The sequence below is a fragment of the Parasteatoda tepidariorum genome, chromosome 12 (genome assembly GCF_982258835.1).
Source record: "Parasteatoda tepidariorum strain Cologne lab strain chromosome 12, Ptep-v5.0, whole genome shotgun sequence".
Classification (NCBI taxonomy): Eukaryota; Metazoa; Arthropoda; class Arachnida; order Araneae; family Theridiidae; genus Parasteatoda; species Parasteatoda tepidariorum.
In genome coordinates, this window is record NC_141766.1 from 36685327 (window position 1) to 36703758 (window position 18432).

At 27.8% G+C, this 18432-nt stretch overlaps 1 protein-coding gene across 2 annotated transcripts in view; it reads left to right on the forward strand.

Annotated features, from left to right (window-relative positions):
- LOC107455118 (complexin) overlaps positions 1-18432 on the forward strand; it is a 281189-nt gene that overhangs the window by 134688 nt on the left and 128069 nt on the right. The gene's annotated exons all lie outside the window — the stretch shown is intronic.

Sequence of the window (18432 nt, forward strand, 5' to 3'; positions counted from 1 at the left end):
GATTAAAAATCTGCGTTGATATTTAAAATAAACTTTGAATAGCGTACAGTTTTTGAGATCTTACTCCAAATTATCGAATCACAACATATATTATCCCAGTTCAAGATTAGGTCATGGAAGACTTTAAAATAAGTCTCGAAAGTTTTTAGGAAAAAAATATTTAAAAGGAACCCTTTGCATATTTTTAGTGTTCGAGCAAATTATTTTTATCTGAAATTTCCTGCACAGGGAATTATCACCATCCAATTGAGCAAACTTCGTCTTTCATAAAATTATTTACACACACTGTCAACTAAAATCATTTACTTCAAATTTCTACCACAAAAATCCATTGAAATCTTAGAGACTGTAAAAAATTATGTATTGTTAACACATATGTAAGTAACATAGCTTAACAATTTTTTCTTTCCCTTATAATTTCGAGACAGAATTTATGAGATTGCTTTCATTCACTCTATAGTTTAAAATGAGACGAGTAAAAAATAAATATTTTATGAGAAAATAATTCAATAGATGGCGCCTTTTCGGAATCTGTTTAGAATCTGTTAAGCTAACTATGTAGTACAACGGAATATTTGGTTAACGGAATATTTGGCTGAAAGTTGCGTAAAATGTGCAACTACATTTCAGCATATTTTTCATGAAAAATATCCAAACTCAATTTAATGCATTAATATTGCCTTATAATAAGCCTCAAGTTTAGTATTCTTAACTAAAATCCAAACTTGTTGATAATTTTTTTGCCAGAAATGCCATTTTCATACAGTACGGAAATTTTAATAAAACATTTTCTCTGTTGTATATGCCTTCATATTACTTTTATCTGAAATTTCCCTCTCACCGAACACCACCATCCAATTGATCAAACTTCTTCTTTCATAAAATTATTTACCTACACTGTCACTATCAACTAAAATCATCTACTTCAAATTTTAACCACAACAATCTCCATTACAAACTTAAGGACTGTAAAAAAAAGTATGTATTGTTGACATATATGCAAGTAACATAACTTAACAATTTTTCTTTCAGTTATAATTTTGAGACAGAGTTGATGAGATTGCTTTAATTTACCTTAAAATTTAAAATAAGACGAGTAAAAAATAAGTATTTTATAAAAAAAAAAGACAATTCAATAGATGGCACCATTTCAGAATCTGTTAAGTTAACAATGTTGTACGACGATATATTTCGGTAACCGCTATGAACTATAAGTTGCATAAAATGTGAAACCCCATTTCAGTATATTTCTCATGAAAAATATCCTAACGTACTTTCATGCATTAATATTGCCTAATACTAAGCCTCAAGTTTAGTATTCTTAACTAAAATCCAAATTTATTGATAATTTTTTTGTCATTTTCATACAGTACGGAAATTTTAATAAAAAATTTTGTCCGTTGTATATGCCTTCATATTACTTTTATCTGAAATTTCCATCTCACCGAACACCCCCATCCAATTGATCAAACTTCTTCTTTCATAAAATTATTTACCTACACTGTCACTATCAACTAAAATCATCTACTTCAAATTTTAACCACAACAATCTCCATTACAAACTTAAAGACTGTAAAAAAAAAGTATGTATTGTTGACATATATGCAAGTAACATAGCTTAACAATTTTTCTTTCAGTTATAATTTTGAGACAGAGTTGATGAGATTGCTTTAATTTACCTTAAAATTTAAAATAAGACGAGTAAAAAATAAGTATTTTATAAAAAAAAGACAATTCAATAGATGGCGCCATTTCAGAATCTGTTTAGAATCTGTTAAGTTAACAATGTTGTACGACGAAATATTTCGGTAACCGCTATGATTTTTAAGTTGTGTAAAATTTAAAACCACATTTCAGTATATTTCTGATAAAAAATATCCTAACATAATTTAATTCATTAATGTCGCCTAATTTTAAGCCCTCGAGTTTAGTATGCTTAACGAAAAAGCCTCAGCTTACGTTATATCATTTCTAAAATAAGTATACCATTACATATTCAGGTCAAAATTGATCAAGGTAAAAAATATCACGTTGAAAACACTTCTATAAAAAATTTCTTACATTTATAGTAAGCCGAAAATTTTAGCCTGCATATTTTATAACATTTCAAACTCGAAGTGTTTTTACGCATCTCAAGTTCTCTCGAGTACAATTTGTCGTTCGCATCACATAAAATTTTTATATGAGGTACAGTTTTATTTAGCTCAAAAGTTTTTCAGCTTAATGTAGTTTATATGGTTTTTATTTAAATTATCTTTAAACAAAAAAGCACTTTTGTTGCTGTTAAGGGACTTAAAATTCATTTTATGTTGAAATGTTCCCATCAACATTCATTTTTTAGTATTTCTACGTTCGAAAAAGTAAAACAAAATAGTTAGTTTATTCACGGAGAGAAAAGTTCAGGTAAAACTACCCCGTACTGAAGAGTAATGAAATTTCTGGTAGTAAAAAATAATAATAATAATAACAAAATGTGCGGCATTTAAACCACTCATTTGATAATTTTTCCGTTCATATGATAACTATTTCCTAGAAATTCCAGTTTTTAAGATCATAGTTCTTATTTCAAAACTAAAAAGTAATTCATAAAGTAATTCGTAGATAAGTAACTCATTAAAAGTAATTCATAGAGTGATTCATAATTCAAAAAATATGATATAGGCTGATGAAATTAAAATAATATGCAGTATTTAAACCATTCATTTAGTAATTTTTCCGATTTTATTCTTTCCGAATTTCTGGTTTTCAAAATTATAATTCTTATTACCAGACATTTAGTAAAAATAATATTTCAAAATAAACTTAACTGAATAAATGGTTTTTATGACATACTCTGCTAAGATATGATGATAAAATTTTAACACAGTTCATATTTAAAAAAAAAATATATTGCTAAGTTTGCCAAAAGTGCTTCGGTAAAAATTACCATGATTTTTGGGGTTGCCGTAGAGGCAGAAACACGGTAAATTTTACCATATTCAGTAGTTTTGATCATACGATTTTCTCAGTATTTATCAAACTTATGCAAAACTTATTTATATTATAACGCCAGCCCCACTAAATATTTTCTATAAAATCTCAAATATATAAATTATTTGTCTATCTTATTATATTTGTCTAAATATATTTATCTGGCTTGTTATCTTATATAAGCGTGAAAGAGAAGCTAGCTCCATTTTTTTAAATATCTGAAAATAATAAAAAAAACTAAAGGCATTTTCAAAAAAACTTTATTTTACTCTTTTATCACTTAAAGTTCGAAACAAAATACAATAAATTAGGATGCCTAGTAATAGTTTTAATTTCACTATACACAACGAGAACAGGGAGAAGCCTTTTAACTGTTTACATTTGAATGTTTATGTTTTCTCCAGATAATGAGATGTCCAAAGCAAGGAAAGAAGTTCAGCAGGTTTTATTACGTAACAGCCTCTGCTTTGTGTATGTAAAGGAAATGTGCATGCTTTTCGCCGGCTTCAGAACCGGTTTTTGTTTAAATTCAGAGCAAAAAAAAAGAACTTTATGAGGCTTTAACCCATTAACGCCTGAAATTTTTATATGCTGTGCCGCAAAAAAAACTACTATTAAAAAATTTATTATTTTTTCAACTAAATGAATATTTCTTTTCTATAAGCTACTACTTAATTTTTTAAAGGAATAAAAAACATTTCCTTTATGTCAAAACAGTCATTTCCAAATTAGACGAATTCTCCTAGAATTCTCGCAATTCCCGTAACGTATATGTTACGCTAGATCAAAATGGGTTAACTTAGCTACTTCACAAAATAAAAATTTGACCAGTTGTCCATTCACTTGATACAATATGGAGAAAGAAAATGTTTTACTCAGTAAGGAGAATGGAACATGCTTTAGCAAGATAATAAAAGAGGGAAGATAAGTAACAGGTGAGAGAGGCTTGGGGGATTTCCAGTGTGCAAGAATATGGAAGGGATGCTAACATGTTTCTTATCTCATTTTTATTATTATCTGATTCAAGCTTGTTCCTCTTTTCCTATTGGTTAAATCACTTTTTCCTTATTGTATGATGCTTTTAACTTTGTTTTGCCATTTATTAATCGGACAACTGAGAAAGGTTTTTGTTTACTGAACCAAAAATAAAGTACAGTTTGTCTACGATAATAACGCCCCAACGAATTCTTTCACCGACTCGAGTCAAAAACTGTCCTAAACAGTGACCCCAAACCCCTACTTGAAAAAGTTATACCTCGTTACCATAGTCACCGCCACGGTTCCAGACGAATGGCTAGGAGAGTTCTTACTTTAGACAAACTATATGTCCATTTTTATAACTTTATTAGTGCTTTATTCCCATTGTTTTACTTTATTCATACATAATACAAAGTATGCCTTATCCTCATTTGGACACCACTGTGTAAACGAGAAAAAATTTCTGTTAAAATTACCGTAATGTATGATAATGATATCATTGATTAAAAAAAAAAACATAAAATTACCACATTTTATCACATTTATCAAATTTTACTGCATTTTATCAAACAATATTTAATTCTTAATTTTACAAAAATCGTTACCAATGTGCTTTGGAAAAAATTGCCGCGTTTTTTGGTGTTTCCATGGAGCCAGAAACAAGATAAATTTTACCAAATTCTGGTAGTTTTAACCATCCTTTTTTTTCTGTGTATATTTGCTAATAGTAATTACGTTTTTTATATAATATATTTTTTAAAAATGCTTTTTTTTTCTACTTACTTTTTTTTTTCTACTTAAAGCATGCACGGATGCAAACATTTTCAAAAAATAATAAAACCGAGAAAAAAAAGCTTTGTTTGCTTAGAAGGGCTTATCGAAGCCAAGGGATCATGCAACGTGATTTTGCAAGCTTTAAATACAGTTTTTTTTCTTAGACCATCAATTTTCATACTCTCGAGCTTGTTCACTGACTCAATTTTCACTTCGTTTAATTAAAAATTCTTGATTAAAAATGCCAGTTGTTTAATGTAATTTTTATTGATTTAAGATCGTTTCTATTAATTAAATGATAAGCCCTAGCGTTTAAGGATTAAGATTTAAATTATTTTAAATAATGTTTAGAAACATCTGAGAAAATTAAATTATTCGAAAGCTATAAATACAATAAAAAAGACCTACTTGCAAACAAACTTATCTAGTAATATTCGTACTTTCTTTTAAAATGAAAGGGATTATCGAATTCAACAGTATATTAAAAGCAATGTTTTAAGAAATCCGAAATAATGAAACTATTTTTAAAAGCATCTCGATTATTGAGACATGCCTCGAAAAGGATGAACTAGACAACATCAAGCTAATTTTTGTGGCAGATTTAAAATAAATAAATAAATAGGTATTCATTATAGTTCCTTAGGTTTTGTCGTTTCTAAAATGCAATCTTTAATAGAATTCTTTATATAGGGTGTTCCATTTATCCGTAATATGATGTTTTTAGAATCCTCATTAAAATAAAATTTTCTGGTTAAAAAAATGAATAAAAAAACACAATTCGATGCTGCTAATAAAAACCAAAATATACCATATTTAAACCATTCATTTGGTAATGTTTCGGTTCATATGATGACGATTTACTAGACATTCCGGTTTTTAAAATTATAGTTTTCATTACCTCACATTTAATAAAAAATACAAAACTGAAAAGTACATTAATCGAAATAAATAGTTTTTATGCCCTGTTCTAAGGTATCATTAAAAATTACTAAATTTTGTCACATTTACCAAATTTTATAACATATTATGAAACCACATTTTACACTTATTTTTATCTGCACCAAAGCACTTCGATGAAATGTATCGAGCTTTTCGGTGTTCCCATAGAGTCGTAAACACAAAACCTTTTACCATATTCTGGTCAGTTTGACCATACATTTTTTTGGGGTAGTAACAGAAAATATATTCTGATATTACGAAAATTCCATAGTTATGGAAGAGTACACAAAAAAATTCTGGTAAAATTTTCGTAGTAAAGAAGACTTTAATTCTGGTTAATAACACCAAAATATACGATATTTAAACCATTCCGTTCATATGGTTGCGGTTTATCGGAAATTCTGGTTTTCAGAATCATAGTTCTTATCACCACGCATCTAGTAGCAAAAATCTGAAAAGCAAATTTAACAGAAAAAAAATATTTTTATACCTTTTCATAAGGTTCACGATGAAATTGTCAAATTTTTCCACAAATGCCAAATTTCAACATATTTATATGAAGAAATATTTTGTGTTTAATTTTACCAAAATCATTACCAAAACGTTTCGGTAAAAATTACCGTGCTTTTTGGTGCTCCTGTAGAGTCAGAATCACGGTAAACATTACCGTATTCTGGTAAACCACACTTTTTCGCAGTGTATGAATAAGCTTATAAAGATTCTTCTCTTTTTACTTGAACATTTCAAACCAATCCTGGCAATTTTATCAAATTTTGTACTAGAAATTCTATCATACTAGCTTAACACCGAGCTGTACATTCTGATATAAAATTTTGCGACTTTTATGATTTCAAATATCAAGTATTTGCTTTGAAGTATCAAATAAAAATAATAAAAACAACATGATAGAAATAAATAAACTCTAATTACTTAAAAACTCATTTCTATTTTAAAAGTTGTATCAATTTTTAAAAGTAGTATTCGTGTTACTTGCTTTGTCTCTCATTTTTTGGCAGCATGCATCCTACTTCATAAAACATGGTTTTGTAAGTAATTATAATTTTTTCAATATTATTGTTGGTTGTAGTTCATTTACGTCACACTAGAGCTGCACAATGGGTTATTGGCGACTGTCTGGGAAACATACCAGAGGATGATCCGAAGACATGCCATCACAATTTTGATCCTCTGCAGAGGAGATGGTACCCCCGCTTCGGTAGCTCAACTACCTGCGTGCGAAGTTGAGCACCTTACGGTAGAACAGTTTAACGAGGACCAATACCTCCCACCCTCGGACCCTACGCAGACTGATCCAAGTGGTCAGTCATTAGTGATCAATTTTTGTATGTAATGATGCACTTAAAAGCATGCCAAACTTTAGCAATTATATTGTTCAACTTCTTGAAACCCTAAAACATTCTAAAGCATTCTTCTCTCTAAACATTCTCTTCTAAAACATTCTCCCTGCCAATAATATGGTTGTATTGTTTATATCCTTTAATTGTAGTACCAGATTACAGTTTTTAGTCCCTAAAACTGTATGGCATTATACCATATGTCATTTCACTCTGTAACATAATTTTTACATTAAAAAAAAAACTAAATATTTCAGAGAAAAATATGAAAAAAAAACATGGAATTATGCTTGAAAAGTAGTTGGAAATTATTTAAACGTTTTAATATCTTCTTCATTAAAATCCATCTATAGGGATGATTCTAAGGCATGTCACATTCACAGGCATGTCTAAGGCATGTCATAGATTCACAGAAATTATATTTTTTAAATAAATTAGACAAAAATTGTTTTAAGTCTTCTTGCAATCCTTGAGCTGTATTTCGTTAATTTTGAGAATCATTTCTTTACGAAATCATGTGATTTGTGACAAAACGTGAACTCTTAAATATCTGACGAAAATGCTTCCTCAACTCGGAAATTCTTTGTTATGCATTAGGTTAGATAGTCAACTAAAATGGCTATACGATAGAAACTAGAATGGCGAAATAAGCCGTACGGGCTGTCTGGTGGTCAAGAAGCTAATCTCATTCCAGAAAGATCCCAGGTTGGAGTCCTGCTTCAGGAGTGCATGCATATAATTTAACTCTCTCTCTCTCTCTCTCTCTCTCTCTCTCTTGGTTGTCTTAGCCTTCTTTTGGGTGACGTTGATCGACCCATATGGTGCCCACGAAAAAGTGATCAAATTTATAGCCCGTTAAATGCCCATAAGGCACTATGGGCATCTAACCTCGTGAGTTTTTTTTTTTTTTTCTTTTTGAAAAATAAAATGACGAAATATTTTTTTTTTTAATTTTGACGAAATATTTTTTTTAAATTTTGACGAAATTTGTTTCTTTGAAGAAGTGACGAAGCAAATACCTCGGAGCAAATACTAGGAAACGGTTTTATGATATTTGAGTATCCATTTTTAATAGTGTTCTTTTGATAATGTAGTCGTCTTTTATTTTCAAATTTTAATTCCTCTAAAAAAAGTCAGTCATTATTTAAGTAAATATTTTACATTCAGAAAATAACTTGTTAAATACTTTTTTCAAAATAGTTTAGCTGAAATTTTTTTTTCGATATACTCAAGGAAAAGTGCAATGATTTTATTAATTCTTTTTTCAGTAATTATTAAGAAATTATTCTACAACAGCAAATACTTCGCAAACACCATAGTGAAATTATTACTTTTCTTAAAACCCAATACATTTATAGATTTTATTTCCAATTTTCATAGCTTGGTTTTACTTTTTTATTTACCTTTTGCACTTAAACAAAAAAATTGAAATAATGAAAAGATGTTGTGCTTAAAAATCTTAAATTGTGAAAAAAAGTTAAATCAAGATTTTTAAGCTGATAAAATGGCGCTTTTCTGCTCAATAAAAAATTACAAATTTCTAAAAATGCATGTTTGAGTTTTTTAGTTTGTAATACTATACGTGATCGTGAATGTTGCAGGTAATGATATTAAGGATTTAATTAAAAAAAACGAAGACAAGAAACTAAATCTTTGGTAAATTCATATTTTTAATCAGGTTGTTTTTAATTAAAATTTTTAAAGCAGTGAAAAATCCTCATTGAAAAAGGAGCATTATTAAACTTTTACTAATAGAAAAAAGGTTATGTTTCTTATATAATGTTTCGTAGCACTAATTCTTTATTTCGGATTTTCTTAATTAATATTTTGTGTGTTTTTCCCGATATTTAAAGCCAGCTTTTAAATAGTTCAAAAATAAAATTGCAACATTTTTTTTTCAAATATAAAAAGTTATTTTTTCAATACTTTAATCTTTATAAAAAGGTTTGATAAGGAATTTTTTATTTCATTCTAATTTAATCTCCAAACAAATTGGCAGAAAAATTGTTTATTAAATGTTAGAATATAAATCATGTTAAACATTCCCAAAAGAAAAATTTCGAAATTGATTTTAATTTTTCAAATGATTTTAATTAGATCGAAACTGATTTTAATGAGATGTTTTTTGAAAAGTAAAAATGTTTGAAAACTGCTTATTTATTTTATCATAATAAAAGTTATTAGTGTTTGTAATTATAAAAATAAATGATAAAGAAATTAGCAAATTTAGATTAATGAGATTTTTAAGCACATCAAATTCAAAGTTTATATAATAGTTCAAATTAATGCATTATAAATGAAATTCGTTAGTTTTTAAAGTTGCAGTTAGTTAACATAAGCTCACAAAAAATTTCTGGCCCCTAAAAGATTACGAAAGTAATATTTAATACTATATAATACTACATTATACATTTAAATTAATGAGATTTTTAAGAACATCAAATTTATAGTATATATTATAATTTAAATTAATGCATTATAAAGAAATTCGTCAGTTTTTAAAGTTGCAGTTAGTTAACATAAGCTCAAACAAGCTCACAAAACACTGCTAATCCTTAAAAAAATCACAAAAGTATTATTTAATACTACGTTAGTCTAATTCTGTACTTGATAACAGTGTTAAAAAGATTAGGACTGGAATTGAAAAGGGGTTTGCAAGTACGCATTTAGTTTAACCAATGAGAACTCAAATCCACCAGAATATGGTAAAATTTACCGTGTTTCTGGCTCTATGAGAACACCATGAAGCTCAGTAATTTTAACCGAAGTGCTTTGATAATGATTTTGGAAAATTTAACAATAATATATGTTTTATATTAGGATAAGATTTGGCAATTTTATAGGATAAGATTTGGCAATACTTTAGAACATGGCATAAAAACCATTCATTCGGTTTCATTAATTTTCAGCTTTGTATTCTTTTTCTAAATGTGAGGAAATAAAAACTATATTTTTGGAAACCAGAAGTTTCAGTAAACCGTTAACATGTGAACGAAAAATTACCAAATGGTTTAAATACCGTGTATTTTAGTTTTATTAACCAGAATTATTCCTTTTTCAGAAATAACGTTATCATACAGCACGGTAATTTTACCTGTATTTTTGTCTGCGCTGAGTATTTGATAGCTCCGATTTGTTGAGACGCTGTCGACATTTCGGCATTTTTTCTCGTTGTTCCAGAATATTCCACAGATCTTTTTCAAAGTTTAAGTCAGGTGATTTCGCAGGCTGATTGTGCTATAATAAGATACGTGTATTCATAAAACAAGTCACATATTGTTTCAGCCCGAAGTACACAAGTATTGTAATCTTAAATATGAATATTTATAGAATACTCTTCATGAATATGTTGATTGAAAAGCAATAGCTGATTATTTAGCATATTAGAAAAATATGCTGATTCATGTTTGTCGCCACATCAGTGAGCGAGCTCAGTCTATAATAAGAAAAACATCCCTAAGACAGCACAGAATTAGATCAGCAATGTTGAAATCTTATGATTAGATTAGTTTTTTTGTTCAGTGACCCTTATTTCATACAATTTAAATAATTGGTGTAAAAACTAAGTCTTGTTCCTTAGCAGTGAATTACTCTGTCCGTTGCGAAAAATTACACTAATATTTCCAATCATTGTTCTGGGATTGGAAATATTAGTGTATTGGAACATTGGGGTTGTGTGATCTAAAAGAAATTGTAGCCTAATGGTTGTTTAAAAACTAAAGAAAAGTTAAAAAACATAGTAAAAAAGGAGCATGATTGAAAATTTTATGAGTTTTTATGAAAGTTTCTGAAAAAAAGCAACCAATTTTTATATTTACTATGATTCGACTGTGTGATTAGACACTTTACTACAAGTATAAGTTGAATCTAATATAAATGAGATTTAACGAAGTAGTTCCATCAGGCTTTTTTCACTAGCGAGCATATAAATAGCACTTGCTTATGTAAATTTTTAATTAATTTTTCCCAAAGCAACATTTTTAAATTCGCATACTCGATAACTTTAATTTTTCTTCAATTCAATTTTTTAGTCTTCGATCCTTTTAAGCTATTTGCAGCATATCTGAAAGATTTTAAATCTTTCATAAACGTAAATAAAACTTTTCAGTAATGATTGCTGAATAATTAAGTATCTCCAATTATCCTCTTCTTATCTTTGCGTTCTCTTTTTGTTTTTGTTCATCAGAAATGATTTAATATGACATTAAATTATATTACGTTGAATATGTAATATCACACAATTTTTTTAACATGAGTCTGCTACGATTTAAACCGAATCCGTCCCTAAATCTTAATCTAATCAGAAAGTTCAATTATCCTTTAAATCTTACAAAAATGGCATACAAAATACATTTTGGCAGATCTTTGGGCAGATGATTTAATTATCAACTATAAAATTTTCACTGAATGTGACGCCACGCATGTGTGTGGAAACTGATTGGCTTCTGAATCGACAAATGCTATAATATACTTACGATGACGTCTCTTGAAGGTATCCAATTAAATGCTATCGTTAATTGTATCTATAAATAGTTTGTTCTTAGGCATATTGGATTTTAAAACATAAATATATTTATAGTCATTTTTAGCAATATTCGTTATTAATTATAGCCATAACTATTTATATTAAGTTAAGCACTGCGTAAATTTGCGATAGTCTTATCATGGTCCAAAGTCGGGCTACATTTTCACTTAAAGGAATCCTTTTTGAACTTGATTATACTATGGTATGAACCAATTTGAGTGGAAATGTGATTTAATTTTGCACCTAAATGAATTTGCAGAAATTGCATTGTATTTTGGTTTAAGGTAACCGATATTATGTTTCAACGTTAAACCGATTTTCTGTAAATGGGTACACGGTAAATTCCAATTGTTCTTTCAGTCAAATCCGTAAATCACTTCAATATTTAAAAAACCGAAAGTTTCTTTTAAACACGAAATATAAGAAGTATTAATATTATAGCTAAAATACAATAATGGGATATAAAAATTAATTTTTAACTCACCAGAAGTCAAATTGAAAAATACCTGTTCACAATTCTTCTGGCAATTTACGATATTGTATACCTTTAAATTATGTTACGAATTTAATCACAGCGCAAATATTTTGCATATATGGTAAATTACATGGTATACGCAATAAATCTTTTAGTCAAATTGGTAACTCAATTTAATGTCTCAAAAAAATTATTAAACGTGAAATATAAGAAGTGTTAATATAAGAATTAAATTATAATAATGAGATATAAATTTCTTTTTTAACTCACCAGAAATCAGATCTTCACAAATTTTCCCGGCAATTTAAGATATTGTATTACTTTAAATTATGTTATGAATTTAATCGCAGCGTAAATATTTTAAACTGACAACAAAACGGGAAATTTGAGTGAAAGTTTACAATCTCAAAACTTCCTACACAAATATATATAATCGATCTTCACAAAAATGAAAAAAATTGCTTTTGCGATCTTTGGCCGATTCTTAAAAAAAGAATTCATTTTTTTTGGAGGAAACACATGAATAAATCATAACCGTTGGAAGTGGATACGAGTCTTACTAAAAAGTGACAGGTAAAATGAAGAACGACAAGTGTTTTCTTTTTTTATACATGATTTAAGGCATTCTGTCATACCTTATATCGAAGTCATTTTTATAACTTTTACTTATTTTGGATTTTGAATTCGCCCTCATTTTTTCACAAATACATCCGTCATTTTGGAAATCAGATAAAATAACTTTTCATATAACTTATCAAAAAGGTTTTCCTGTCATTACTTTCATTAGAATTTTAATATAATAATATCATCATTTTATGACTATTTGCAAAATAAATTATGCAACCAACAAATAGTAATCGAAAAAATTCAGATTTCATCGTATACTATTTCAAAATTAATGTTTCTTATTCTTTCACTAAATGCGCTGCTTATAATTCCAGCAGATTTTTCAAGATATGCTTATATACTACATTGCACATCAAAACATACCATTGACCATTTTTTTATCTTACCATTATATTACCATTATTTGACCAAAAGTACCATTAGATTATTTTACCTTTGTTAAAATGTTTAAAAGCTTCGAACTCACTCAGTGCCTCGACAGCCAGAGGGCCAAGGCAAAGCCTGCTAGAGAAGAGCAGAGGCTCTTCTCTAGGAGCCTTTGGCCAAGGCCTACTGTGCCCATCTCAGTTTTCTTGACCTGGGCTCTGGGGCGCAGAAGCAGATGTTCCGATCAGGTGGTCAGCCGAACGCGGAAACCCCAGTGTTTAGTTTCCAAGCATGCTTGGTACTCATTTATTACTGAAAGGATGAAAGGCTGAGTCAACCCTGCCCAACCCGAGGATCGAACCCAGGACCTGTGGCACGGCAGCGCGAAGCGCTACCACTCAGCCACCGGGCGTTGTTAAAGCTTCTACACATGGAAAAAATTTTGGTTCAATTAACGTATCGTGTGGTAGAAATTCTTGTAAAAAAAATACCATTATTCAGGTAATAAAAGAAAAATATGCAATATTTAAACCATTCCTTTGGTAATCTTTCTACTCATATGGTATCGGCTTACTGGAAATTCTAGTTTTCAAAATTTTAGTTCTTATTACCACGCATTTAGTAGCGAATAAAAAAATGAAAAATAAATTTAACCGAATAAATGGTCCATTTCCATTTCGATTCCATTTCCATTTCGATTCCAAAGATCCATTTTCGATTGTAAATGTTAGTTATAACAGAATTTTATTGTATAACGTTTAAAATAATAAAACTATTCAAAGTAAGATTATATTGCAAAAAATTGTGAAAAGATATTTTTTTTTACATATTGTCAATAAGACTTTTTATTTACCTAATCTTTTACAATGAAGCTTTAGTTGTTTAAATTACGATTTTAATTTAAAAGAACGTAGAACAAATATGATTAGAAATCATGACGTGTGCCAAGGAGTTGTTAATCAAAATTAATTTTGTTGAACAAGTCTGAAACGGTAAAGAAATAAAAAAGAAGAGAAGTAAAAGAATAGTAAACCTTCTACAAAAAAAAATTATGACAAAATTAATTTTTTGTTCCATATTGTCAATAATTTAAAGAGATATTATGTTTGCGTTAGAGATTACGCTGCGATGATAACAATAAAACAACTACAACAAACCAACGCGACAACTAAAGTTACAATGAAGCTTTAGTTGTTCAAAAATACGATTTCAATTTAAATAAACGTTGAGGAATTGCAAATCATGTCATTAGTCAAAATCATGTCATTAGTAAAAGAGTAATAAATCAAGATTAATTATGTTCAGCGAGTCTTGAGTTATCGAGTCTTGAGCGGTAAAGAAACAAACAAGGAAATAGGTAAAAGAGTAGTAAGCATCCAACAAAAAATTATGAAAAGATTAATTTTTTGTTTCATATTATCAAGAATGTAAAGATACATTATGTTCACATTATCTTCTACAAAATAGCCTTAATTGTTTAAAATTATGTTTAATTTTAATAAACGTTGAGGAATTACAAATTTGATATAAAATCATGTCATTTTTCAAAGAGTAGTTAATCAAAATTGGTTTTGTTAAGCAAGTCTGAAACAGTAAAGAAATAAAAAAAAAGTAGTAAACATGCAACAAAAAATTATGAAAAAGTTAATTTTTTGTTACATATTATCAATAATTTAAAGAGACATTATGTTTACTTTATCTTCTACAATGAAACTTCAGTTGTTTAAAATTACGATTTTAATTTAAATGAAAGTTGAGGGATTATAAATTTGATTAGCAATCATTTCAATTGTCAAAGAGTAGTTAATCTAAATAAGTTTTGTTTAGCGAGGCTTGGGTTATCAACAAAGAAACAAAGAAGTAAAAGAGTAGTAAGCAGATTTATTTCTGAAGAACAAAGATACGTTGGTTTCGGAAATATATTATTGATTGATAGAAAATGTTTATAGATGAACTGCTCTTTTATTTATAACAAACCATGCTGTGAGCTTCCAAATATAGAATAAAATCTGCAGAACTTAATCTTGTGATTAGACACTTAAGAAATATGCCCTGGGAAAAAGTACGGTCGAAACGACGATAATATTGAACTTATTGTGTTTATGGTTCTATGTGAGCAAGAAAAAGCTCTATGGTTTTTACCGAAGCGGCTTTGGTAATGATTGTGGTTAAATTAACAAAAGAAGATAGTTTTATAATATGTGATAAAAATTTATTAGTGTGGTAAAATTTGGTGTAATTTTATCATGTTATTTTAGAGCATGGCATAAAAACCATTTATTTTGTTAAATTTACTTTTCAATTATGCATTTTTACTAAATGGGCTGTAATAAGAACTATAAATTTGAAAACCATAATTTCCGATAAATCGTTACCATATTAACGGAACATTACCATATTAAATACCGTATATTTTGGCTTTTATTACCAGATTTATGTTGTTTTTACCAGAAATGTCAAAACCATACAGTATGGTTATTTTGCCAGAAACAATTTCTCAGTTTAGTTTTTACGGAGTGAAGTTTTTAGATATGCATAATGAATCATATGGGCATAATGACGAATTTAAAAAAGAAATACACAACTACTCCAAACATGTTTAGCGTTTATTTTCTACCAAATACATTGGAAGAGAAATAAATTAGGAAAAATTCTTATTGTAAAGTAGGAAATTATAATAGCTATTGCATTAAGTTGGCTTTAAATATCCGAGTTGGTCTTTGGACTAGCTTGATAGTACAATCACGTTTTCAGATTTATTAAACAAATTTAAGCGTATTGTCTAACGGAAATTAGCTGCTGAAGCATTTTTAAAAATTTAGTTCAGTTTTTTTCTGAAGAAAGGTATATCACTTGAAAAACATTTTTAAGCCTTCGTTTTTAAACTCAAACTCAATTGATTTTGAATTTCAGAAGAAAGATTAAAGAAAACGTATACGTTTAGGCATTTAAATGCTTGTAAAAGTTTTTGGCATTTTTTGAAAAGAATTAAAATTCGTATACTCTCTTTAAAACTTTTTTTTTATAATTTTAGTGCAATATTTTTTTAAATAGTATTTTAAATCGAAGTAATTTCTTTCTCTAACTCGAAAAAATTTCATGTAAAATTTAATGTGCTTGTATAAAAATGACATTTCTGGTTTTAAAAAAAAATAATGATTCCGATAGTAAAATAGTAAAACCAAAACACTACTTAAACCATTCATTTGATATTTTTTCCATTTGTATGTTGAAGGTTTGGTATGGTAATGGTAAAGGATTTTAAATGAAAAAAAAATGTACTTAATTCTCTGCTCTTGAAACACTATCCTTACTATGTATTTTAAACTTGTGTAGGAAATAAATTGATAATCACCTATAAGTAAATGTTAAATAAAGAATCCGTTGTTATTTAAACACTAACATTTACCGTCATATAACTACTTTAGTATTGGTATAATCCATCGTTACCTGAATTAATGATTTCAATTAAGCTTTATTTAATACACAGTTATTTATACAGTCCTTGTTTAATGTTTATGCAGATACTGTATACACAGTATAAATTCGGAAAAAAACAGTCCTTGTTTGTATACGGAAAAAAAAATTCTGGTAAATATACCGTACTTGTATAGCAATGATAGTTCATATAAAAAAACTTAATTCTGGTTAATAAAGCCAACATATGTGGCATTTTAACCATTTATTTGGTAAATTTTTCGTTCATATGGTAAAAATTTACTGGAAATTCTGGCTTTCAAAATTATAGTTCATAATATAACACATTTAGTAAAAAATACAAAACTGAAAAGTATATACAATTGAATAAATAGCTTTTATGCCACGTTCTAAGGTATCATGATAAAATTTCCGAATTATATTACATATACCGAATTTCGTAACATAATATAAAACAATATTTTATTGCTAATTTTACCAAAATCATTACCATAGCGTTTCGGTAAAAATTACCGAGCTTTTTGGTGTTCCCGTAGATTCAGAAACACGATAAAATTTACCATATTCAGGTAGTTTTGACTATATTTTCAATGCACTATAAGGGTTTTTTATTACTTTCTTTCCTTAAATAATGATAAAATTACTAAGTTTTCTTAAATAAACATTTGCTATCTGACATTGTAGTCTTAATGCATATTTATCAAAAACATTAATACATTGTAATGTATGCAATTATCACATAATTCCTAATACATTCACCCCAAAGAAGATTAGCTTTCTATTTTCAAGATATATAAATAAATTAAATGTTAAATAAACATATTTTATCGATTACATTTTATTCTGGATTATATTTGCATGGTGTAAAAATGCTCCAGTAATAGTTTTGAGTCGTTATTATAATAATAGTTTCATTTTTATGCAAAAGCTGCGTTCTTGTTTGTCGTATTAAATCCTTTAAAAAAAGAAATTTTTATGTTTTAAAATGTAATCACTTTTTTAGTAAATTTTGTCTCAATAAAACAGTTTTACAACTAACAGTTATAACACATTACCACTATTTAAATCAAATAATATGTATTTCGTTTTTTTATAAAAATATTTTATTTTTAGCTTTTAAACTAACAAAATATATAAATAGACAATTTATTTAATCTTTTTCAGTTATTGAGAAGTTATTAAAAAAAATTTTAAATGCATTTATTTGTTAAATCTCTTCGTAGTATATTTTTTGATATAATATCTTAAAAATATTATATTTTTAGCAACAATTTTATCTTTACAAACAATAATTTTAGTGTGTTTTAACCTTTCGAAGAGTACTATTATCTGATCTCTCTTTTACGAAGGAAAGCATATGAAAAGTGAAAGAGAAGGATTCTTAAAAATCCTCTCTTATTTTTCTCAAATTTTTTTTTCAAAAAGGAAACATTTTATCTCAAAAATGCTTCCAAAAGTTCAAAGAAAGCGAGGTTCAAAGGAAATGAATAAAATACAAAGTATTCTTTATTGAATGCCTTAAAACAGATGTTCGCAAGTGATGTTTCGCGGAACCCTAAGGTTCCTTTGAAGAATTAAAGGGGTTCAGCGAGTTTTATAGCCAATGATTTGTTTTGAAACCTCTGATTATATTAAAATACAACCTATAACTCATAAATACTTAAGCCTTTCGGTTGCTTTTGTGAAATTATTTTAAGTAAAATATCAATGAAAGAAAAATGGCATTTTTTTAAAAGAAATATAATGTTTCCAGTAACAATATATTAAACAAATTATGAAAAGAATATGCATTTATAAAGTATTGTATTAATATTTCTTATCGCGCTTTTCAAATATATTTCCTTAATAACCATTATCCACGTTCATAGCAGGTTATTTTAATTTTCCTTTCGAAGTAAAGCATAATTCGGCTTATTTTATTCATTTTCTGCTCATGTATAAAAACCAAAAGTAAATTCATTACTAGACTAGATTTAGCACAAGGA